The sequence below is a fragment of the Panthera onca genome, chromosome C1 (assembly GCF_046562875.1).
Source record: "Panthera onca isolate mPanOnc1 chromosome C1, mPanOnc1 haplotype 2, whole genome shotgun sequence".
Lineage (NCBI taxonomy): Eukaryota > Metazoa > Chordata > Mammalia > Carnivora > Felidae > Panthera > Panthera onca.
Window position 1 is genome coordinate 44417205 of NC_138346.1, and position 24518 is coordinate 44441722.

At 39.9% G+C, this 24518-nt stretch overlaps 1 long non-coding RNA gene across 1 annotated transcript in view; it reads left to right on the forward strand.

The window, feature by feature from the left end:
* Positions 1-24518, forward strand: part of LOC144617142 (uncharacterized) — a 38356-nt gene that overhangs the window by 8379 nt on the left and 5459 nt on the right. The window contains exon 2 of the long non-coding RNA XR_013557220.2: positions 12714-12808. This is a non-coding gene — a long non-coding RNA (uncharacterized LOC144617142). The remainder of the gene's footprint in view (positions 1-12713; positions 12809-24518) is intronic.

Genomic DNA, 24518 nt, shown 5'->3' on the forward strand with positions numbered 1-24518 from the left:
AGACCCTTCTGTAGGCCACTGGGGTTCTTTAGGGGAGGACGGAGGAGCCCACTCTCTCCAAGACTTCAGTTTGCAGGTCTCTGGTCTTACTTCCTTTCACAGATGCAGCCGTGTCCCAAGAATGCCAGTTCTGTGCTGGCCCTTGCTCACCTCCAAACTTAAAGCCACCCCTACCCCCCATCCCAGGGATCAAACCATGGCAATGACTCTTTCTCAGACGACTTTTTGATAGATTTAAATTTTATCTTACTGTATCTTTTCTGGATTATATCAGTTTTGAGTCATTCTTCTCATTCCTGTTCTTCGGACCTCTCAGTGTGCCTAACAGTGGAGGTTCATTTGTGTAAGGACTATTTACATTGCTGCGAAGGTTCCTGTGGCAGGCTGCCCAGATGCTTAGGATCCAGATCCTCGGAGCACCAGGGCAGTTACACAAGGCCCTTCTGTGTGTCCCGTTTTCGCCCTGCACTCCCACTCACACATACTATGGATGGGTAGGAGTATTGAAGAACTGAACGCTCTACCTTCCTTGTATGCCAAGGTCAAGAAAAAGGCAGGTTACTTACGAGGTGGCACTTGGCAAGCAAGAACAGACACTCAGAAACAGGTAGATAGTCTGGGGACAATTAGAGGCAGGAAAAGGTATTGTAAAGAAGTCTGGGCAGTCTGGACTTCCCACACGGCACAAGGGCACAACGCTCTAACAACCAGAAGTCCTGCCTGAGAAAAAAGGGGGGACTCAGGCCAGGCGGGATCGCGCCCTGCCCCCACCCCAGCTGCCTGGAGTGGTGGGACTACTCCTCTCTCCCCAGGGCTCCACAGAGATCTAGGCAACGTCTGGCTCCCCACCTCTCCCTTTGCATTTCACCCTACTGCTTCCATTTGCTTTCCCCTGCCTCCCTGGCACCCAGTGCTCTCCTGACATCTGAGTTTGTTTCCTGACAAGGAAGGACATGATCTAATTCAGATATACCTGGAGGTGTTAGTGTGTAGAGGCACAGATGTTCATGCCTGGAGATTATTTATTTGTTCAACAATTAAGCACCTACCGAAGCACACACACGAAGCCTACATGCTCAAGAGAATTAAAAAAGAAAATTCTCAGGGCGCCTGGGTGGCTCAGTCGGTTGAGCATCCGACTTCAGCTTAGGTCATGACCTCATGGCTTGTGAGTTCAAGCCCCTTGTTGGGCTCTGTGCTGACAGCTCAGAGCCTGGAGCCTGCTTCATACTCTGGGTCTCCCTCTCTCTCTGCCCCTCCCCCGCTCATGCTGTCTCTCTCTGTCTCTCAAAAATAAAAAAAACATTAAAAAATTTAAAAAAGAGGGTGTCTGGGTGGCTCAGTCAGTTAAGCGACCAACTTCAGCTCAGGTCATGATCTCACGGTCCATGAGTTCGAGCCCGCGTCAGGCTCAACTGACAGCTCAGAGCCTGGAGCCTGCTTCGGATTCTGTGTCTCCCTCTCTCTCTGCCCTTCCCCTGCTCATGCTCTGTCTCTCTCTCTCTCTCTCATAAATAAATAAACATTAAAAAATTAAAAAAATAATTTGTTGAGCTGCATATTTCTGTTTTTGGTTCTTAATGTGTGTTCTATTTCTCAGTTGCAAAAAAGAAAAAAAAATGAAGCTGGGTAGTTTGTAGAAAATGAAATTCCAGGGCTCAGACATTCTGATTGAGTAGGCCTGGGCTGGGATTTAGGAATCTGCATTTTTAAAACAATTATGTTAGAGGATCTAAAGCCAAAAGGGACCCCTAAACCACATTTGAGAATGCTAGGGCTGTCAGGGAGTGATCCAAAAGTTTAAGCAAGAAATGAAGAACAAAGATTTGCCTGTCTGAATGTGCTAGATTAGGAAAAGAAAGATGCTGAGGATGACTTTCATCTTAGACCCAATAGAACTTATAAGTCCTATGTCTCATCCACCTGTGCTATTGAAAGATATGTGACAAACAAGGCATAGCGATTTCTAAGTACTGAATGTATTTTTTTGAGATGTCATTTCTTTGCGAGGTTTCTTAAATATGAAATTTTTTGACCCCCAGTACATTAATTTATAATAGTCTAATTTAAGGCATGGAAGAAGCCCCTGCAATAGATATTGTGGGACAAGGAGCAGCTTTCAAGAATTTTTTGAATGAATGCATTCCCAGCCTGTGAGTAATAGTTGTTGAGTTACTGACCCATCATCATTGTGGCATGTGCTTAGGGATAGCCGATTTGCAGGGATATAGCTAAATTCTTTTTCTTGTGCTCTTTATAACCAGAGGGATATTTTTGTGACATAAAGCAACCAACATAGTATTCCTCCAAACCCTAATCCCTACAGACAAAAAAAAAAAAAAAAAAAAATGGCAACTTTTGTTTGAAAGCTGTTTTTTTCTTTGGTGTTCACAGAGTTGGAAAGAGGAAGGGGAAACTTTACTTGGGACAGTTCAAAAGGCTGAGACAAAATCTGCACATATTTTTTCGTCATAATTGAAGTACTGAGGAAATACTGTAAAGGTTTTTAATTGCCACAGTTATTATTTCTTTGTAACCAAAGTGCACCCATTCATCAGATTAGCAAAAATGTCAAAGTCTGACAACACAAAATGTTGGCTAGGATTAAGAACATAGGGACTCATATATTTCTGGTAAGAGTATAAATTGAAACAATCACTTTACAGAGCCATTTGGCAATATTTAGTCTAGTTAAAGATATGTATACTCTTTGACCCAGAAATTTGTACTCTTGGGTATATTCTGAGATCAACCTCAGGAGTTACGTGCCTAAGCAGATATGTACAAGAATATTCACAGCAGCCTTGGTCTCCATAGTAAAAAGTTGTAAACAACCTACATTAGATGAACAGAAGAATTCATGAACAGATCATGGTGTATTTATATAGTGGATATAGTGTGAAAATAAATGAAATAGATCTACATATCTCTCTGGAAGATTCTCACAAATATGATATTGAGTAAAAAATCTAGTTGCAGATGAATATGTACAGTGTGATGCCATTTATATCCAGGTTAAAATTTGTAAATACAAATGTGTGGGAAATTACCTTTGCACTATGGAAGTCTTTAAGTACAGTAACAGGCAAGCTATCCAAGACATCGCCGAACAGAAAGGCTTCCAGACCAAAAGGAGATGATTAAATCTCATGGTTTATTAAATCATTTGAAAACATACAGCAAGATGCAAGGTGAAAGAGATAGGTTGGGTCAACACATTTAAAACATGATGTAGGCAGGGTGGAAAAATGACACTCCCCGGTCTTCAGTCCTTTCTGTCTTCCTTGCTAAGGGTATGCTTGCAAGGACCAGAACTGAGATTTGAACCAAGTCAACACTACACTCAGAAGGTGTTTGGAGTCAAAACACACACTTCCTCTATAGGTTTGGAATCAAGTGCATCTGCTTGATGGCTGTAGCTCACATGTAAGCCTGATGAGCAGCTATGGATTTTATTTTGCATTCCTTGTGCAGCGGATGTGAGGAGCCAGTGGTTGCCTGAATTAAGACCTTGTTAATAGCAAGTGCCTCATATTCCTCATGTTATCTTCAGTGTGTCATGAATATTTGATGATTCACGATCTCATATATGTTTACTGTGTCATGACTACTAGAAATCTCTTCCTCTTTCCATCCCTTTGTAATTATGTTCATTACACAAATGCTCTACTTACTTTACCTAACATATCTAATAGGTTACTAACTTACTTATTGAACATATATTAATATTTTGCTCACCTCTTTAGCTATTTGCTTCAGTTTTTAGTTTCATTCTTCTTCCTATGTATTCGCTTCTCTTATTTTCTATATCAGAATACAATACTCTTTTTTTTTAATATTTATTTTTGACTGAGAGCACGAGCGGGAGAGGGGCAGAGAGAGAGGGGAACAGAGGATCCAAAGCAGGCTCTGTGCTGACAGCAGTGAGTCCAATGTGGGGCTCAAATTCACAAACCATGAGGTCATGAACTGAGCCGAAATAGTTCACTCAACCAACTGAGCCACCCAGGTGCCCCTATCAGAATCTAGTATTTTTTTTTTTTAACGTTTATTTATTTTTGAGACAGAGAGAGACAGAGCATGAATGGGGGAGGGTCAGAGAGAGGGAGACACAGAATCTGAAACAGGCTCCGGGCTCTGAGCTGTCAGCACAGGGGCCCGATGCGGGGCTCGAACTCACGGACCTCGAGATCGTGACCTGAGCCGAAGTCGGCGCTCAACCGACTGAGCCACCCAGGCGCCCCAAGAATCTAGTATTCTTAAATAATTCAGCAAACACAGATTATAAATACATGTGTAATATGGTTAAAACAAATGACTGGAAAGAATAACCCCCAGTGTTCTTTCTTAATATGGGTGGTGGGTATATGAGTATTATGTTATTCTTCATAATTTTTCACATCTATGCTTTTTCCAAGTAAATTTAAGAAAAGCTTGAAATAATAAATACCTGGTGTCTTACATGTAGTAGGCACTTGATACTTATCATTTTGATTTTAATAAAGTTAAAGAATTTGGGCTAACTAAATTGGTATGTCATCTTTCTATAGCTTGTGCATACATATATTTTCCAATAAATGTCAAGTACGCAGTATTTGCAAGGAAGACATTGCCACAATTGACATGGAGGATGAAAATTTGAGTAAAACAAAATTCTTACTTGAGAGCAAAAATAAGAATACAAGGGCATAAAATAAGTGCCTCCAGAGAGGTACAGATTGGGGGGTTAGAATATTCAGAGCCTCCACCAGAGGATGAGATCAGAGTGAAGTGACATTCAATCTGGGCCTTGAAAGAAGTATGTATCAATGGGGGAAACAGTAAGGAAAGCATTCCAGGAAAAGGAAATACAGTGGACAGAGAAAGTAGAGAGCATTCAAAGAGCCAGCAACCTGTCCAAATTGTGTCAAGGATGGATATGGAAGAGCAGTACAATAGGGAGTTGGGAAGGTAAGTTAGGGAATCTTTTTACACAACAGTGGTTATCTATGGTTGGAATTATGGATAATTTTGATGTTTTTCGTTGGAATATTCTATATAGTCAACTTATTCTATGGTGGCCACCTATTGGCACACATTACAGTGACCTTAATAAAACTGATTTCTGATGAAATAGCAGGACAGTTTGAGTATGGAGCTTTGACCATCTGGGAAGGCAGGGACAAATACTTATTCCTGCTCTTTTTGAGATTTACCAAATCTGGTTAAAGCTCATTATCATATAAGAATAATGAAGCCCTGAAATAAAATTATCTCTAGAAATGATCAGACCTGAGTTGGTGTTCTGGCTTAAACATAAGGGCCTATGCCTTACTGGAGGAAGCTTAGCACACAGCTGAGCTGGAAGTTCCTTAGGACACAGTCACCCTGGCCCAATGTGTGAGTATGTGACTCTAAGAAAGCTGTAAGTATGGGACTCTAAGTAAGCTGTAACTGCAGAGCCCAGGTCAGGCCCCACCACGTCTGGACAATGGCCAGAACCATCATGGGCATTGCCACAGCATGGACTGTGCAACAGTGAAAGGGTCTAGACCAATTCCCTCTAGGCCTGGCATTGGAACTATAACTCAGCCTTATCTACATTTGGACTAAGCCCCTGGAGTCTTTAGACAATTTGGGGAGAGTCTGTATTAGATTTTGTGCTGATAGAACAAGTAAAGATCTAAAAAACATAAAAATAAAAATTATGACTATCGCAATAAAATGGTTTTGTGGATTAAGTCATACAATATTTATTTAAATATTCTGCAATAAATATTTGTTAATTCATAATCAGGTAAAAGTTACTTTTATAAGTCCTACTCTGAATACCAAATTAACTTAAAAACTGCATATGATCTTTGGTGCATAATTAGTATAAAAATAGTAAAATATTAATATGAAGAGTTACATTACATTGATCTAATAAAATCAGTTGATGTTATAAGTGATCTTTGACAGTGTCTAAGTAAGGTTTGTTTCCTTCACATTAAGGACTTTGCTATACTGTAAACATAGAGAACCTGATAAAAAATCCAACGTGATCCTATCAAAGTTGGAAGTGTACTGTATGCCCCATTCCTTACAACCAGCAGAGGGAAGTTAAATTGTGTGTAATCTGCTTCATCAGGTTGGATGCATAAGCATCTTGAAAGATACTGTTTCTTCCTTGTCTAGAACCCTGCAGCATCCGTCCAAAATCTTCTAAAGAATTTAAGCTAGTCATACCTTCAAAATTCTTGAGATTTTTGTAGCTAATGCTCATGCTTGTCCTCTTGAAATATGAAAATAAAATCTGCAAAGTAGTATTATTATTTCTTAATCAACACTGAAGTTTTCATTGAGAACGATATTAGAGAAGACTGAATTATCTCACCAGTGTGCATCGGGGAAATATGGCGCACTCTGCTTATCCAACTTTTTCATTAGATTGAAAGCTCCTAGGAGACAGGGGCTGTGTCGTGATGGCTTTCAGACCTTCAGCATTTGACCTGATATAGAACATGTAGCAGCTGCCCGATAGATATTTGGTGAATTACTGTGTTTTGAGGAGGGGATAGCTGGAAGTGTTGGGCACAGCTAGGAGTGATACTCTTCACCATTCTGGACCGAAAGCACAGCTTTCTGCTACTTGGATATGTGTTGTGATTACTTCTGGGTTCTTGTAGTTCAAATTCTTGCGAGTTTGGATAATTGAACTTGGTAAAAGGATTATGATTGTGCTTTGTTGTCAAAACACTTGCAAAGTCAATGTTTTAGGAAAGACTTTTTGTTGCATATTAGAGAGGTGAACTTCAGGCCAAATATTGGAGGCAGCCCAGTATCCTGAGGGACTAGACCCAAGAGCCAGCAAGCCCGTAGGAAGCCAGGAAGCATGCTCTCTCTCTTGTTCTCCTCTCTGTTTTTCTCTCTGTAGATTTGTTTTTCTTTTCCTCTCTCCCCTGCAGATGTTTTCACTGCCTTCGGGTGCATAGCCCCAAACACTGCTAATCCACACCTCCCCAGTGCACAGGCAGATGAGCATTTCTGTCTCGATTCCAAACTCCACTGAGAGTGACTGATCTGCCCAGCTCAGGCCAGGGGACACTCTTTACTCAGTGTTTTGTGTGATAACAGTCTGGGGCAAAAGGCATTACAAACCTGATTTTATATTTTCTAAGGAAAAATGTGTACTGCTTACATTGCTACTTAAAACCATGTTACACTGTTGGGCTCTATACTCTCAGGAGTCTCCAGGATTTCCTTCCATGCAGGGTGAAGAGCAGTAACAGACAGGCCTTCTCCATCAACTCCATCTCTCCGGGCACCTAGAACCTTCTCTTGACCTCCGCTTTAGGAAGAGGAGGCTAACTGCAAGATATTGCAGCAGTTTGCTGATCCCAGTACCTTCTCTGAGCCCTTTTGGATGATGAAGTGTGAAGTCTAAAATAAAGGCAATAATCAGCAAATGTTCAGTGGTGTAAAAGAAGCCAGTCCGAAGTCACTGAGCTCTGACACGCTGTGATGCTGTGATTTCCAGGACACCCAGCAACACCAAGCGGCACGACAGGACAGCCGGAGAGGCTGGAGTGCAGCCGGCAGGGGAGCAGCTGGTGGGGCTGCGGGCAGCTGGGGGGTTGGGGCCCAGGGAGTAGGACAAGCATGAGGGGGGTGGGAGCCTCCTCCCTGCAGTCTGTTTCCCTCCGCTTACTAGGTTGGCACACGGATTGAAAAATGTACGTCTAAATCTATTTCTGGCTTCTAAATGTGTGAAGGAAACACAGAACTTTATTATTTTATTTCTGTCAAGTTAGAGACAGATGCCCCTAAAGCGTATGCATTCTGTAAGAAGTTCTTATTCTTTAGGGGCGCATCTTTGGAAGCAAAAATCTCTAAGTTTTCTGCATGAATACTGGCAGTCAAAAGAATAGAGTCAGCACTGGTAACTAATGGAGAGGAGGGGAATAAAACCAGGGCAGATTGTTAAAAAAAGTTTTTTAAAGAACTTTTAAAGGAAAAACAATGAAGTGTTGATGGAATGTAAATATGTTATTATTTGTTAAATATCAAAAATACTGCAGGTATAAATAAACTTCAAAGTTAGTGAGAAACACTTGGACACTCTAGAAATTCTCTCACCAGAGGTATTTGGAAACCTTCAAAGCTTAATGTATCCTTTTGTGAATGGCCAGTCAGTAACTTAGGAATGGAAGAAATCTGGAAAAATAAAAACACATTGCCAATACAACAGATATATTCCTGGGAAGGGTTTTCATGTTAATTTTAACTTCAACTGTAGTGCCTCACAGCCAAAGAAAATCTTTTAAAACAGAATACGGTAGACATTTATTCAAAAAAATATTTTTGGATAAAAATACTATGTGCCAGATCCTGTGCTAAGCATGGGGAACATACTGGTTAATAAGATGGAGACTGTCCCTACATGCATGTCCCTGTCCACCCTTTGAGATGACCCAGGGAAATATAATCACCAATTCAAATCGCTGCATAGAATCTAAGAGCTCAGTTAGTCCAAAGTTTTATTTTACAATTGAGGAAACTGAGGCCCAAAATGTTAAGTAAAACTGTCCATGCTCTTGGCTTCTCAATTTTTGCTTTCCAAAAAGCATTTCTTGTTTTATAGATCCTTCTAAAATTCTCAGATTGTATGACATATAACAAATGTAGATGCTAATCCATTTCAAAATACTCTTTATAGGTTTTGAATACTCATGTGCTTTTCTGGAAATAAAACAGGAAATCAACACCACCCCCCCCAAAAAAAACCCCAGAAAACCCTGAGGTCCATTTTTCAATATCTAGTCCAGTTTTTTTTAAGGAAGTGTTAGCCATGTGATTCTTATTAACATCAAAAACACTCATATTGTGACTTCACTCATTTGAGGACTTTAAGATACAAAACAGATGAACATAAGGGAAGGGAAGCAAAAATAATATATAAAAACAGGGAGGGGGACGAAACATAAGAGACTCTTAAATATGGAGAACAGAGGGTTACTGGAGGGATTGTGGGAGGGGGAATGGGCTAAATGGGTAAGGGGCACTAAGGAATCTAATCCTGAAATCATTGTTGTACCATATGCTAACTTATTTGGATGTAAATATTAAAAAATAAAAAATAAAATTAAAAAAAAATAGAACTACCCTGCAACCCAGCAATTACACTACTAGGTATTTAACCAAGGGTACAGGTGTGCTGTTTTGAAGGGGCACATGCACCTGATGTTTATAGCAGTGGTATCGACAATAGCCAAAGTATGGAAAGAGCCCAGATGTCCATCAATGGATGAATGGATAAAGAAGATGTGGTATGTATACACAATGGAGTATTACTCAGCAGTCAAAAAGAATGAAATCTTGCCATTTGCAACTACGTGGATGAAACTATGCTAAGTGAAATTAGAGAAAGACAAACATACGACATCACTCATATGAGGAATTTAAGATACAAAGCCAATGAACATAAGGGAAGGGAAGCAAAAATAATATAAAAACAGGGAGGGAGACAAAACATAAGAGACTCTTAATTATAGAGAACAAACAGGGTTGCTCGAGGGGTTTGGGAAGGGAATTGGGCTAAATGGGTAAGGGGCATTAAGGAATCTACTCCTGAAATCATTGTTGCACTATATGCTAACTAACTTGGATGTAAATTTAAAAAAGAAAGTAAAAAAAAAAAAAAAAAAGGAAAACAAAAAAAAACCCACAAAAAAACAGTCATATTGTGTGATAGTGACCATCTGTTTAGGATATGACTGACACATTTGGAATATCCAGAGTAATGGGAACTCAAAGCCATCATTGGTTAGAAAGGTTATCAGTCCAAGGAGATACCACTTTGGTCAGATGTACAAGAGGCATTATTAGATGCACCTCCTGGATTTCACGCCTACTTGCACTCTAGACCTCATGCGATAACTCTGTGTCCTTTGGCTATCTGACCTGCAGTTGTATTGCACTGGTTAGCACAGCACTTGCCACCCACAAGGGTGTTGTGACAATTGTCGAAGTAAACGCTATAAAGCATTCTGAGCACTTGAAAAGAAGGGTGCTGCATAACTACCTAAAATCATTATACACCCACAAGTACAGCTCTTTTTTAATATACTCTTAATATGATAATATAAAAGGGCATTCCTCAGGGTACATTTGAATGTGTGTTTCATTCCATTTGTTATTCATTCTAACTTTTAAATTGATTGTTATTTTCAGATATTAACCTGGCACTAAAAGGAACCTATCATTAATTTAATAATTCTATATCACCATATTTGGAAAAGAAACATTTCGGTCTCTAGAGTCCCCCTGTCTGTTAATCTGTGACTAAAATGAATTTGGTCAGGGGCTCCTGGGTGGCTCAGTCAGTTGAGTATCTGACCCTTGATTTGGGCTCAGGTCATGATCCCAGGGTCATCAGATTGAGTTCCATATTGGGCTCCACACTGAGCATGGAGCTTTCTTGGGATTCTCTCTCTCCTTCTCTCTCTGCCCCTCCCCCACTCATGCTCTCTCACTCTTTAAAAAAATAAATGAATGAATGAATGAATTTGGTCATACTTTTCTCCCTAAATCTGGATTACTTGGCCATGGACTCAGATATGTTACAAACACATGTTTGAGAATACATTTGGCTGGATGACTTGGATTGAAGCCTCAAAATGTAAAAAGAAAAGGAAAGGAAAAAAAGAAGGAAGGAAGGCAGGCAGGCACAACTAAACACAAGCTAACAAATGCAAATACTTGACAGCATTGAAGTTGTTAGGGCTGATGGTGACCTAAATAGACCATCACAGATTATGTACGGCTCACTTTTTCTTTCTTCCTTCCTTCCTTCCTTTCCTCCCTCCCTCTTTTTCTTTCTTTTTTTTCTTTCTTTTTTTCTTTCACAACAGGTTTAATGAGATGTAATTCACATGCCAAAAAATCTACCCTTTCAAGTGTGCAATTCAGTGTTTTTGGTGTATTCACAAAGTCGCCCCATGATCAGCACAGATTCCATAACATTTTCATCACCCCAAAAAGAAACCCTGAATCCATTAGCAATTACTCCCCAATCCCCTCTCCCAAACCCTGGCAACTACCAATCTACTTTCTGTGTGTCTCCGTGGATTCTGGAAATTTTATAAAAAAGAAATCATACAATATGTGGCCTTTAGTTTCTGCCTTCTTTCATTCAGAATGATGTTTCAAGTTTCATCCATGTTTATTCCTTTTTATGGCCAAATAATATTTCATCGTATGAATACTGCATTTTGTTTACTTATTCATCAGCTGATGGACATTTGAGTTGTTGCCACTTTTTACCTATTATGAATAATGCTGTTACGAATCTTAGTGTACAAGTTTTTGTGTGGACATATGTTTTCAGTTCTCTTGGACGTATACCTAGAACTAGAATTGCTAGGTCAATGGTAGCTCTGTATTTAACTTTTTGAGGAACAGAAACTGTCTTTCAAATTGACTGTGTCATCTTACATTCCCACCAACAAAGAATAAAGGTTCAAATTTCTCCTTATACTTGCTAACACTTGTTATCGTCCAATTTGTTTATCATGGCCATCCTAGTAGGTGTGAAGCAGTATCTCATTATGGTTTTGATTTGCATTTCCCTAATGACTAATGATGTTGAGCATTTCTTCCATGTGATTGTTGCTCATTTGTGTATCTACTTTGAGGGAATATCTATTCAAATCTGTTGCCTATTTTTAATTGGGTTATTTCCCTTTATATTGTTGAATTTTAAGAATTCTTTATATATTCTGGTACAAGTCCCTTATCAGATGTTTGATTTTCAAGTATTTTGTGCCATTCTATGGGTTGTCTTTTTATTTTCTTGAAGTGCAGCACAAAAGTTTTTAATTTTGATGATGTCCAATTTATCTTCTCTTGTTGTTGCTTGTGCTTTTGGTGTCATATCTGAGAAACCTAAGTCAAGGTCACAAAAATTTATTCCTATGTTTTCTTCTAAGACTTGTAATTCTATTGATTCATTTTGAGGTATCATTCTAAACGGTGAAAGGTCAACATCCAACTTCATTCTTTTGCATGTAGATACCTAGTTGTCCCCTTGAATTGTCTGGCTGGCTTCCTTTTAGAAAATCAATGGTCATATATATGAGGGTTTATTTCTGGACTTTCAATTCTACTTCATTGATCTATATGTTTACCTGTATGCCACTACTACATTGTCTCGTTTGCTGAAGCTTTGTAGTCAATTTTGAAATAGGGAAGTGTCAGGCAATTTCTGCAAAAAGAGCCAGCCAGAATTCTAATATGTATTATATTGAATATGCAGACCAATTTGCAGAGTATCACCATTTTATCAATATTAAGTCTTCCAATGTATGAACCTGAAGTGTCTTCCCATTTAGTTAGGCCTTTATTTCTTTCAGTATTGTTTTAGAGTTTTCAGTGTACAAATGTTACACTTATTTTGTTAAACTTATTCCTATTTTATTCTTTTAGATGCTACTTTAAGTGAAATTGTTTTCTTAGTTTCACATTGTTAATTGCTAGTATATTGAAATATATTGAGATTTGTATATTGATCTTGTATCCTGCAACTTTTAATATTGTTTATTAGTTCTAATATTGTTTTTCATAGAGTCCTTAGGGTTTTCTATATACATGATCATGTCATCTACAAGTAGAGGTAGTTTTACTTTTTTCTTTCCAATATTATGACTTCTGTTTTTTTTTTATTTTTTTTCCCCCTGCCTAATTGCCTTGTCTAGGTTCTCCAGCACAGTGTTGAACAGAAGTAGCAAGAGTGGATATCCTTTTCTTTGTCCTAATCTGAGGGTGAAAGTATCCAGTCTTTCACCATCATGTATGTATCGGAGTTTTTTGTAGATGACCTTTATCGGGTTCATGAAGTTCCCAGTATAGCTCTCTTTAAATTCCATTGATGGGCACGGCTGAATTGCTAACACTAATGAGATCTACAAGTTCTTTTGGGACTTCTTGTCCTTTTCAATATTGTAATAAGATGTGGAAACAATGCCCACTACAGGTTACATATTTTCTCTGGAAAAGGCTGAGTATTGCAAAAGGAAATTTTTTGTCTTTTCCTGTCTTCCAAGCATTCTTTTTTATCTCCCACCACCTGAGAGCAAACAACTGGTTGTGGTAAGTAACTACAATAGCTTCTTTCCATACTCTTCTGATGCTTGTAAGGATACAGTACCTTTGTGCACAAATTTTAATAGCACATATGCCACAGATGTTTATAAAATAAGCTGCAGGAAGTCAGTAAAGGTGTCAACTTTGGAAAACCTTCTCAAAAACCTTCTGAGAAGAAAAGATGCTATCATATCCGACTAAGAGTTTAGTTCTCAAGGGATCTGGCAAATCAACACTTGCTCTGCATCCTGGGAAAATAACCACTGATTTGATGATGATAGTGATGCCAGGTGCCAGGTAGTACCTTTAAGAAGCTGAGGCCCAAGAGCCAACGCAGGACTGGCCACCCAGGCAAAAGCAGTCCCAACTAGGGAAGATACAGAATGACAGAATTAATTGAATGGCTTTGGTTCTATTTTCTAACTTTTAATCTCTGTTTTCCAACTGCCTATTGCCTAATAGCTTGCCCTTTTTCCCAGTGGCCATTATTCATCTCTCACTGTCAGCTTTTAGTACTTTGCTCTTAGTTCTATGCCATGCCTAGGGAACAGTAAGTATTGCCCTTGGCTGTCTCCTGAACCTCTCCCTTAGGCTGTAGAAACCTGTTTTTTGTTTCTGGAACTGACCCTGCATACACCCCAGGTTTGATTCTGCTCAGCCATGCATTATTTGTGTATGACAATTACGATCTGAAAAGCAAACCATTAAAAAAAATTTTTTTAAGTCCACCTCTTGTGCTTTAAGAGCCAAGCAACAAATGGGTTACTATTAGTCTTAATAGCAAAACCAGTCCTGCTCTTTGAATTGAGAATCAGCTTTGCTACATCTGATAGAAGAGAGATTATTCTTTGCTAACTTTCATTCTACCAACTCCCAACATTTTAGACATTGTGAGGATAATAAGAACTTTAAAAGAATAAAGAATCTTCTATTTTCAGATAACACTATAACCCAGTCATAGATTAAGTTAGAAGTTAATAATTGGGAAGAGGGGGGTTGGGTGGCTTAGTCGGTTAGGCTTCCGACTCTTGATTTCAGCTCAGGTCATGATCTCCTGCTTCATGGGATTGAGACCCACATTGGACTCTGCCTGACAGTACAGAGCCTGCTTGGGATTCTCTCTCTCCTTCTCTCTCAGCTCCTCCCCGTTCATGCTCACTTTCTCTCTTGCCCTCTCTCTCTCTCTCTCTCAAAGTAATAAATAAACTTAAAAAAAAAAAGAAGTTAGTAATTGGGAATTATCTCCTTTGTTGAAGATGACATCATTTATTCCTATCTAATAACTTCTGCTTGGTGGAAGGGATGAAAGGAATGATGGTGGGAGAAGGAATTAAGATACATAAAATCTCACAGCAGTACTATACCTTTGAAGGGTCTCAATGGGGGAAGTTTGGGTGTTTCTCACGAAGTGCTAATGATCCCTAAGAGATATACTTGTAGTGCTCCATCCTGGCCTGGAGAGTCTAAGAACTGCTTGCTAGAAACTGATGATAAGGACAAAGGAACTGCCTGGAACACCTGGGAAAAGGTGAAGAACTGATAGACAAAAGGAGAGAAGACTAAAAAGAGATTTGTAGTTTGGCCACACTAAGCCAACAGTGGGGCAAAGCCACGGAAAGGCAGGATGATAGTGCTTAAGCCTTGATGAGTTATGCTGATGAAGTTGTTAGCACAGTGGAGAACCTGCTCAGATCTTGGGCTTCTGACCTAGTTCTATGATCTTGAGCTTGTAACCTATGATGAGATAGCGTATCCTTGGAGGCTTCTCATGTGACCTTCCTAAGAATCCCAGGAGAGGGATTTTCCATTTAGCTACTTGATACTAAAATTTAAATCCTGATTTTCGGGCAGTTTAAAAAAAGGACAATAGCTAATGTCATTGTAAAAGCCTGAAAAATGGAAACGAGGAAATGATCACAAAACTCTAAAAACCATTTCCAAGATTGAATCATAAAAATGTAGGCTAAAAACTTAATAGCGATAATCATGGTGATGAGGATACAGAAAACTAATGCAAGTGAAGAAATCCTTCAATTCCCCCATGGCTGTCCTAAGAGAAATGAGGCTCTAGTATAAAGGAAATATCAAAACTTGTTTTTAAAGAGTGTATAATCTCGTTATTTTCCAGATAATTTGCATTTGGAGGTCTATTTAGAGTAAATTTCCTCAGAGAAATGTTATTTTTTCTTAGTCTGAAGATATAGACTGCAGTAGAAATAGGGACAGAGAAAGTATTGGAAATGACACTCAAAAATGAAACAGAGGTCAAATGGAAATTCTGTGCAGGTGAAATGTTTTCAATCAGTATATATATTACTTACCTCTCTTATAGGGGTAATTTAGTTTGGGGCGAGAGTGGGGGTGGGATGCAGTAGGGTGAGAGTGGGGAGAAATTCTGGTATCTTGGAGCCATACAACTAGGAAAGGAAGAGAAGAATATAAAATCTGCATTTTTTTTCTCCATCTAGATTGCCCTAAACCATTTCCAAATAGATAATACTTTTTCAAGAATACTTCTTAGAAAAAAAGATTACTGAACTTCCAAATGAAGTCTGACTTTAGATGACATAAAGGCCTTGGGTAGTGGACTTTCATTAAAACCAAAGAGGAGTAGGTTACCTAAGGGCTAGGAATTGAAATGTTCATAAATCCAATTATTCAAATATTCTAAAACTTATTTTTAGGGAAAAGTCACAAAACATAGTTACACTATACAGATAAGATGACCAAGGGGAAATTTGTATGAGAAGCAAATCTTAGAGTTTAGGATTAGGAACTCAGTACAATAGGTTCTGTATTTGTGAGAGCCAAGGGGCCATGGGAAGGATCCAAAAGTACCCTTTTCTTCAGTCTAAAAGAGGATGCACTGTAGTGAACATTCCCTCTGGTGTTTTGGGTTTGTGAGCAGATCTCCATGCTATGTGAACCACAATTTATGAAGCCCCATATTTGTATGTAAGAGTTTACAGTTCTAATCAAATACAACTAGAAATAAAGTATTAACACATTTAAGTTTGAACACATTTTATTATATACTGAAGTATTGTGCTGGATAGCGATTAGACATAAATATTAACTTTGCATTTTTTTTCTCATTTTGCCATTTTTTCAACATCTAAAACTAAGGTGAATGTTTATTATGTCCCTAACGTCAAGTACTATTTAACTGTCATCGTTTTTCTTCTTAATGTTCTCATCATGTACTTGCTTATTTGATTCAATATCCTCTCCCTCAGTACCTCAGCTCCTGGTATGGGATACTCTGTGCATAAGTACTTTATCCCAACATTTCTCTGCTAGTCTCTCATGCCGTCCACCCATACTCCAGGATTTAAGCAACCACATTCTGCTCCCATTCCTGCTCATCATGTCTTGAGCAATAAAAGGCTTGAGGTGGAAGAATGCTGGGCCATGACCAACAGGAGGGCAACAGTAATGTTACTGTGTTGTAGGTGGGGAAGAGAGAGACCAGGGATTGAAAAATGAAGAGTGAAGAAGAGAAGGGAGAGAGTGGGCCAGCAATAGGCTGGGGATTCCTGATGACCTTAGATACTTCCCTAAATTATAGTAAAGTTCCAGTGGGCCAGGAGCATCAAAGCAAGCAAGAGGAGACCTCTTTGGGACTGTAGTGGATGGTGATATGTCACCCAGCTCCCCTTCACCAGGGGGGGACCAGAACAAGCACCAGGAGACTAAAGCAAGCAAGAGGAGACTTCTTTGGGAATGTAGTGGATGATATGATATGTCACCCAGATTTCCTTCCAATAATGAAGACCAGATGCAGGGAGTGCATGTGGCCAACAGTTTTCAGCTGTCAGCCTTCTTTGGCATTGTCTGGCCTGAAAAGAGCTGCTTTACTCTTGGTCATAGCCCCTTCTGGTAGTACCCCCTATCCAATGACGGGTCAAATATAAAGGCTGTCCCTTTCACCCAAATGAAGGACATCTCTGAAGGTTCTTCTCAGCTTCAGAATTCATTGTGATGATCAGTTGAGTCTTTCCTTGAGCCTTCATCACAGCCCAATTTCTCCTGCTGCCCATGCTCCTTTCCCTTCCCTTCCACAGGTGGTGATACCAAGAGTACTGCCTAAAATACCATATATACCAGCCTCCATCTCAGTCTTCTCTATGGGGAGCCCAACCTGTGGTACTTTGTGCACACATTTGCAAAACACAGGGGTGATGACATTAAAAGTACAGGCAGCAAAAGAAAAAAATAGATGAAATGAACTTCATCAAAATTAAATACTTTTGTGCATCAAAGGATACTATCGACAGAGTGAAAAGACAATGAGATGGAAGGCAGTTATGCTCACCACTATACCACTAATGCACACGACAACTAGTGAAATGGGAGAAAATATTTGCAAATCACATATCTGACAAAGGATTAATAACCATAATACATCAAGGACTTATACAAAAAACCAACAACCCAATTTTAAAAATGGAAAAATTACTTAGACATTTTTCCAGAGAAATACAGGTGGCTAATAAGTACATAAAAAATGTTCATCATCACTGATCATTAGGGAATGCAAATCAAAACCACAATGAGATACTATTTCACACCCATTGGGATAGCCATTATAAACACACACACACACACACACACACACACACACACACACAAACACACACACACACACACTCTAAATAGAAAATAACAAGTATTAGTAAAGAAGTGGAATAATTGGGGGGGGGGGTACCTGAGTGGCTCAGTCAGTTGAACATTTGACTTTGGCTCAGGTCATGATCTCACAGTTCCTGGGTTCAAGCCCCATGTTGGGCTTTGTGCTTACAGTGTAGAGTCTGCTTCATATTCTCTGTTTCCCTCTCTCTGCTCCTCCCCTGCTCGCATTTGCTCTCTGTCTCAAAATTAAATAGACATTAAAACAAAACAAAACAAAACAAAACAAAACAAAACAAAACAAAAAACTTGTGCACTGCTGGCGGGAATGGGAATAGTGCAGCTGCTGTAGAAAACAGTATTAAAGTTCCTCAAAAAAATTAAAATAGAATTACCATATAACCTAGGAATTCCACTTCTGGAATTGAAAACAGGGACTCAAATCAATATTAGTACACCCATTTATACACCCTTATATGGGTGTAAGTTTCTGCTGGTGGATGAATGGATCAGATGTGGTATGTACATGCAGTGGAATATTATTCAACCTTAAAAAGAAAGGAAATTATGACACAAGCTACCACATGGGTAAATCTTGAGGATATTATGCTAAATGAAATAAGCTAGTCACAGAAGGACATGTACTATATGGTGCCACTTACATGAGGTACCTAGAGTAGTCAAATTTAGAGACAGAAAGTAGAATGGCTGAGGGAGGGAGGAATGGGGAATTAGTGTTTAGTGGGCACAGAGTTTCATTTTGGAATAATGAAAAATAATGAAAAGTGATGGTTGGACAACAATGTGAGTGTACTTAATGCCACTGAACTACATACTTGAAAATGGTTAAAATGATCAATTTCATGCTATGTATATTTTTCCACAATAAGAAATTAATTAATTTGAAAAACACAGCTCCCACTTCCCCCATTCTGAAGGTCAATGATTATCACACCGTTACCTTCATAGCTGAATTTGGATTGATATGATTTTGAGGACTAGATTATATAGCAGCTCTCAAATTCAGCTACATATTAGAATCATTTGGGGAACTTTAAAAAAAAAATGAAGCTTCAGTTCCACCCATAGTGGTTTATATGTAATTGTCTAGGGGTCTAGGCTTTGGTATTTTTAAAAGCTCCCAGTTATTCCAGTATGCAAACATAGCCATGATTTCCCCCGGGCTAGAAGAACCCCAGCCCACATCTTTCCCACCTACTTGCTATTGCCCCTGAGGATTTGGCCACCCGCTTACCTTTTCTAGCCTCATCTTTCTGACTCCCCTGCCCCCGCCTACATGCACCCAGGCTACAGCTGAACCAAATGACTTGTCATTCGTCCTCTCCTTTCAAACCCTGTCTGACTTCTGTCCCCTTTGTTCATGTTTCCTCTAACATGACTGCCCTCCTCTGACTGATTTCAGCCCTCTTGGAACCCTTCTTTGGGAAACTTGCCCTCAGCACACCTCACTATATCACAAAGGTGGGAAATTCCACTCCCCAGTGCTAGGATCCAGTCTTTTTCCTGTGTTCTCAGGTGTGAAGCAAGGCACCAGGGAAGCTTCAATAGATACTAGTTGAACAAATAGGTTTCTTTAATAAGAGATCATGCATTCCATAATTAAATAGCAATTTTGAAAGTAAATACATTGGAAAGAATTAGCATATTGGTATTAATAAGGCAGTCTTCTTTTAACATTAATTGGGCCATTTTTTGTAATGTTTATTTATTTTTGAGAGAGAGAGAGACAGAGTGTGAGTGGGGGAGGGGCAGAGAGCGAGGGAGACAGAATCCGAAGCAGGCTCCGGGCTCTGAGCTGTCAGCACAGAGCCTGACATGGGGCTCAACCCCAAGAACTGTGAGATCATGACCTCAGCTGAAGTTGGATGCACAACTGGCAGAGCCACCCAGGTGCCCCTTAATCGGGCCATTATTATGTGCTTAGGATAGTGCTAATACTTTATGCACAGTTGTTTGTTTGTTTGTTTAAACTGAATCTCCATGGCAACTCTAGGAGGCAGGTATTTTCATATCTGTATTATAAATGAAGAAACAATTTCAGACAGGTTAAGAACTTGTCCACAATCCCAGCTAGTGTGCAGTAGAGCTGAGAGTTTCAGTTCTGATACAAGTGATGATTCTAGATCCTTCCTGATTTGGGGAAAGGGACAGAGGAAATGTAGATGGTCACTGGGGATCTAAAAGGAGAGGGGCTGTTACTGATATGAAAAAGGGACTAAAACAGAAGAGGTCACACACATAAAAGACAAACTTTGAAAATCGCCTATTTTGCTCAGGCCTCAGCTTAATCATAAGGAGGTATCTAAATCTCAAATATAAGCACTATGAGACCGTTCTTCCTCTGATGCATTCCAATTAAAACTAGCTCAGCGGTATTGATTGAGGATCTACCATGTGCTAGAAACAATGCAAGATGCCTTGAGTTCCAAGCACAGACAATATAAGACCTTTGCCCCTATATAGAGTTCTGTCTCCAGTGGGGGCGAGACGTACTCTATCAACAGACACTCCAAGAACAGTGGTGTATGTTCTTATAATCACGGCATGTATCGACAGTGGTGGAAGGTGCAGAGGGACCGAGTTTTCCAGAGAAGTCGAGGAGGGTTTTATAGCACCCTCCATACATATATATATACATATATATATATACATGTATATATATATATATACATGTATATATATATATACATATAGCACCATGTATATGTGGGAGAAAGAATCTATAGGACTTAGTGGCCAATTTTTTAAAAAGAGAATGACAAAAAGGGGAAAGTCAGGAGTCCCAGGTTTCTAGTGTAAGTAGCTGACTTGATTGAATTAAAGGCTAGGAACATAGGAACAGTGTTGCATTCAGTTTTGATCACGTGGAATGTGAAGTTCCCAAGAGACATTTAGGTGGAGGCAGAAATAATATAGGGGGCATGAGGATATTATCCAAGATTTCAGGTTAGGGAAGCAGCACAATTAAATTGTCAATTTTTAAACAAATAAATGCCAGACTGCCAGACAACATTAAAAATCCATCTGGGAGTAGACATGGGCTTTATTGCTGAAGACACCCAAGCTTCCTGACTTGGCCACTTAATGTTATGAGCTTGAGGATGTCCCTAGCCTCCCTGAATCACACAGGTGAAATGGAAACAATGTTAGCCTGTCTTGCTGAGATGTTGATGCCTTCTCCACATCTCTTCTGTAACACAACAACCTCTGCCCCCATTCTTGGCCCCAGCCAGGGAATTGCATTCCCTTAGCCACAGTTTGTTCACTGGGGCATGGACTAGAAGAAGATGGGTCAATTAAAGCCTTCACCAAGGAAGCTGGAGAGGGGCGATTTTAGATTTCTGATGACTTGGGGGCACTCTCTGGATTCCGCACTGCTTGTGGTGGTTAATACAGTCTTCCAGGACTGTTTTCAGATTAGCAATATTTGCAGACTCCTAGCAATGCACAGAGTTGGCACATGGTAATTAAAAAAAATTTTTTTTTAATGTTTATTCATTTTTGAGAGAGAGAGAGAGAGAGCGTGAGCCAGGGAGGGGCAGAGAGAGAGAGAGAGAGAGGGAGAGAGAGAGAGAGACACAGAATCTCAAGTAGGTTCCAGGCTTGGAGCTGTCAGCACAGAGCCTGACGCAGGGCTCAAACTCACAAGCCATGAAATCAGATGCTTAACCAACTGAGCCACCCAGGCCCTTCCGGCATGTGGTAGTTTTTGTTAAAGCCCGTGGATGACAAGAGTTGAGTTAAAGTTGGGGGAGGGGACTGGACTGTGTTCAAAAGAAAGAAAGATATTTGCCTAAAGTGGTTGGGGTAGGGCAAAGTGGACTTACGATCCATAGAGAAATGGATCTCCAAGATCCATAGCTCTTTCAGGTCCTGGAAATAGATGTTTGGTATATGAAAAAGTGCATGACCATCTTTTTTATTGGATGCCTTCTAGTCACCCTCAATGGCTTAAAGTCATTGTACTGTAAGGGGTGCTCTTTAGGGTGGCCCTGTCTATGCCTCTTTCCCACGTACTCCCCAAGAAGGAAAGCAGAAATGGAAGAAAGGAGGCACCCATAGATGAGCAGAAGGACCATCCCCATCTGCTTATTCATACCTGGCTTTCCTTTTAGAGTGTAACACATTTTTTCATTTTATAATCAAGAAAAGTCAAATGAAATTCATTAATTCCAAATTATTATCAGTTGACTAATTTACAAATAAAAATGATTAAAATGAGGTTCTTTCCTATTTTGATAAAAGGAAGGAATGGAAAGGGTAGGGGAGATCTGAACATGAAAAAGAGAAATATTAAAAAAGGGAAATTTAAAAGAGGTGAATAGTGGGTGGGGGGAGCTGGGCGGCTCAGTCAGTTAAGTGTCCAACTCTTGATTTTGGCTCAGGTCATGCATGATCTCATGGCTTGTGAGTTCGAGCCCGCATCCCTGCTTGGGATCCTCTCTCTCCTTTTCTCTCTGCCCCTCCCCTGCTTTCTCCCTCTCTCTCGAAATAAATAGATTTTTTTTTTAAGGTGAATAGTGGGGATATAGGAAACATACTTCAGATTTTGCCTAGAGTTGGTTTCCAATATTTGGCAGACATTAGCGCACGTAAGATTTTTGGTATAAGCAGCTGCCAGTAATGACAGCTGTGCATTTAGAAATCTGTAAGGCTGTTGTTATAACATTGTTGACTTTGTTCTAAAGGAACTTTGTTTGCTGAGAAGTTACAGAACTATCATAGCATTCTCTATCTTCCTAAATGGCCAGGATCCCCAGATATCAATGTTCAGTTCAGCTCAACACACACGGGTGCACTGTGCTATGTCAGAGACCACACCAGGGAGTAAGATAAATCAAAGGTAGTCTCTATCCTTATGGAGTGTGTGAGACAAGTGGGGGTAGCAGCCTTGGGGATGGAAGCAGGAGATGAGAGTAGGTGAGGCAGATGAACAATGGCCATATAAACAAATACATTTCTTCATTCCCTGATATGACTGGGGCCTTGACCCATTCGTAGCCATTATGTAATCATTGAAATAAATCCAGCTAAATTATTCAGAAAAATCTCCAAATGCCAATTCCATTTAATTTTAAATAACAAGCATCCCTGAGAGGGATGATTTTTGTAACGATGACTAAGGGAAAATATTTTTCTAGCAGGGTTTCTGCACAGGAAAGAATTCATTGCTTCCATCCCCACATCCCACACCCCACATTCCACACCCGTTGGTGTAAAAATATTTGTATTTAAATAATTTTAAATGTCATGCATTTATAATTAAAAGCAATTCTGTGTTCAGAGGAACAGAAATTACTGACTTCAAATCAATGAGAAAAAGTAAATTTTCCTCAAAGAAAAATTTCATGAGATTCAAAGGTAGTTTAACTCAAGCTAATGTGATACATGCCCATCAGTTGCATTTGATATCTGATGTGACCACTGGAAAAACTGCCCACCTCCAGCTGCAGGAGCATATAGGACATTCCAGCAAGAGCCCTTCTTTTCTCCCAAAGGGTCTCTCCTCTCTCCCTTCTGTTTCCCACCTTTTAAGTACTCAAGGTCTATATGCACAAAATGTTTTCTTTTCCTTCCCAAAATGACACTCCCCTGTCCCTTACTTCTGGTGGGTGGGATCCCTCTAATTGAACAGCTCCTGATGCCCTCTCAACATCCCTTCTGTAACACAGCAACCTCTCCCCCCATTCTCAGCCCTAGCCAGGGAACTGCATTCCCTTAGCCACAGTGTTTGTTCATGGGGCATGACTGGAAGATGGGTCAGTGGAGACCTTCACCAAGGAAGCTGGGGAGGGGTGGATTTTTGATGATTTGGGGGCACTCTCTGGATTCCACACTGCTTGTGGTGGTTAACTTTATGTGTCAGTTTGCCTAGGCTGTGGTGCCCAGTCTTTTGGTCAAACACTAATCTAGATGTTTATGTACAGGTTTTGTTTTTTGTTTTTTGGGTTTTTTTGTTTGTTTGTTTGTTTGTTTGTTTTGCTTTTAATGTGATTAACTTTTAAATCAGAGTTTGGGTAAAGCAGTTATCCTCCATAATGTGGGTGGCCTCATGGAATCATTTGAACACCTTAAGAGCAAAGACAGATTTCCCAAGAAGGAATACTTCTCAAGACTACAATATAGAGACACTGCCCGAGTTTCCAGCCCTCTGCCCTGCAGAATTCAGACTCAAGACTGCAACATCAACTTGTGACCAAATTTCTAGCCTGCCAGTCTGCCCTACAAATTGCCTCACAATTATGTGAGCAAATTCCTTAAAATAAGTACATCTCTTTTCTCTCTTGTCTGTCTCCCTTTCTCTCTGTATCTTTGGTTTTTTTCTCCTCCCTTCCTCCCTCTGTCCCCTACCTTCTGTCCTTCCTTCTGTCTCTCCTATGGATTCTGTTTCCCTGGAGAACCTTGACTAATACACTACCTAAGTCCTACTTGCACCCTTGAATTGCCCAGGGTTTTATTTGTTTGTTTGTGGCGGGAGGGCAGGAATGCTGGCTGCGTTGCAGAGCTAGGGACACGTTGCTATGGTCCCTACCACTTCGGTCCATGACTGCTGCCATACAATCCTACAGTAAGCAAGTAATTTCTATTCCAGTGGCCCCAGTCTTGCTCTCAAATGAATGCTGATAACCCTCCCCGTGAGCCCTCCACTAGCAAGTCTCTTTCCCTTCTCCAGTATCTTCTGGTTGCTTTTTAACCTCTCTTTTCTCCCTCTGTGAAAAGAATAACCAAGAAACAAGAATTACAAACAACATAAAAAGAAAAGAATG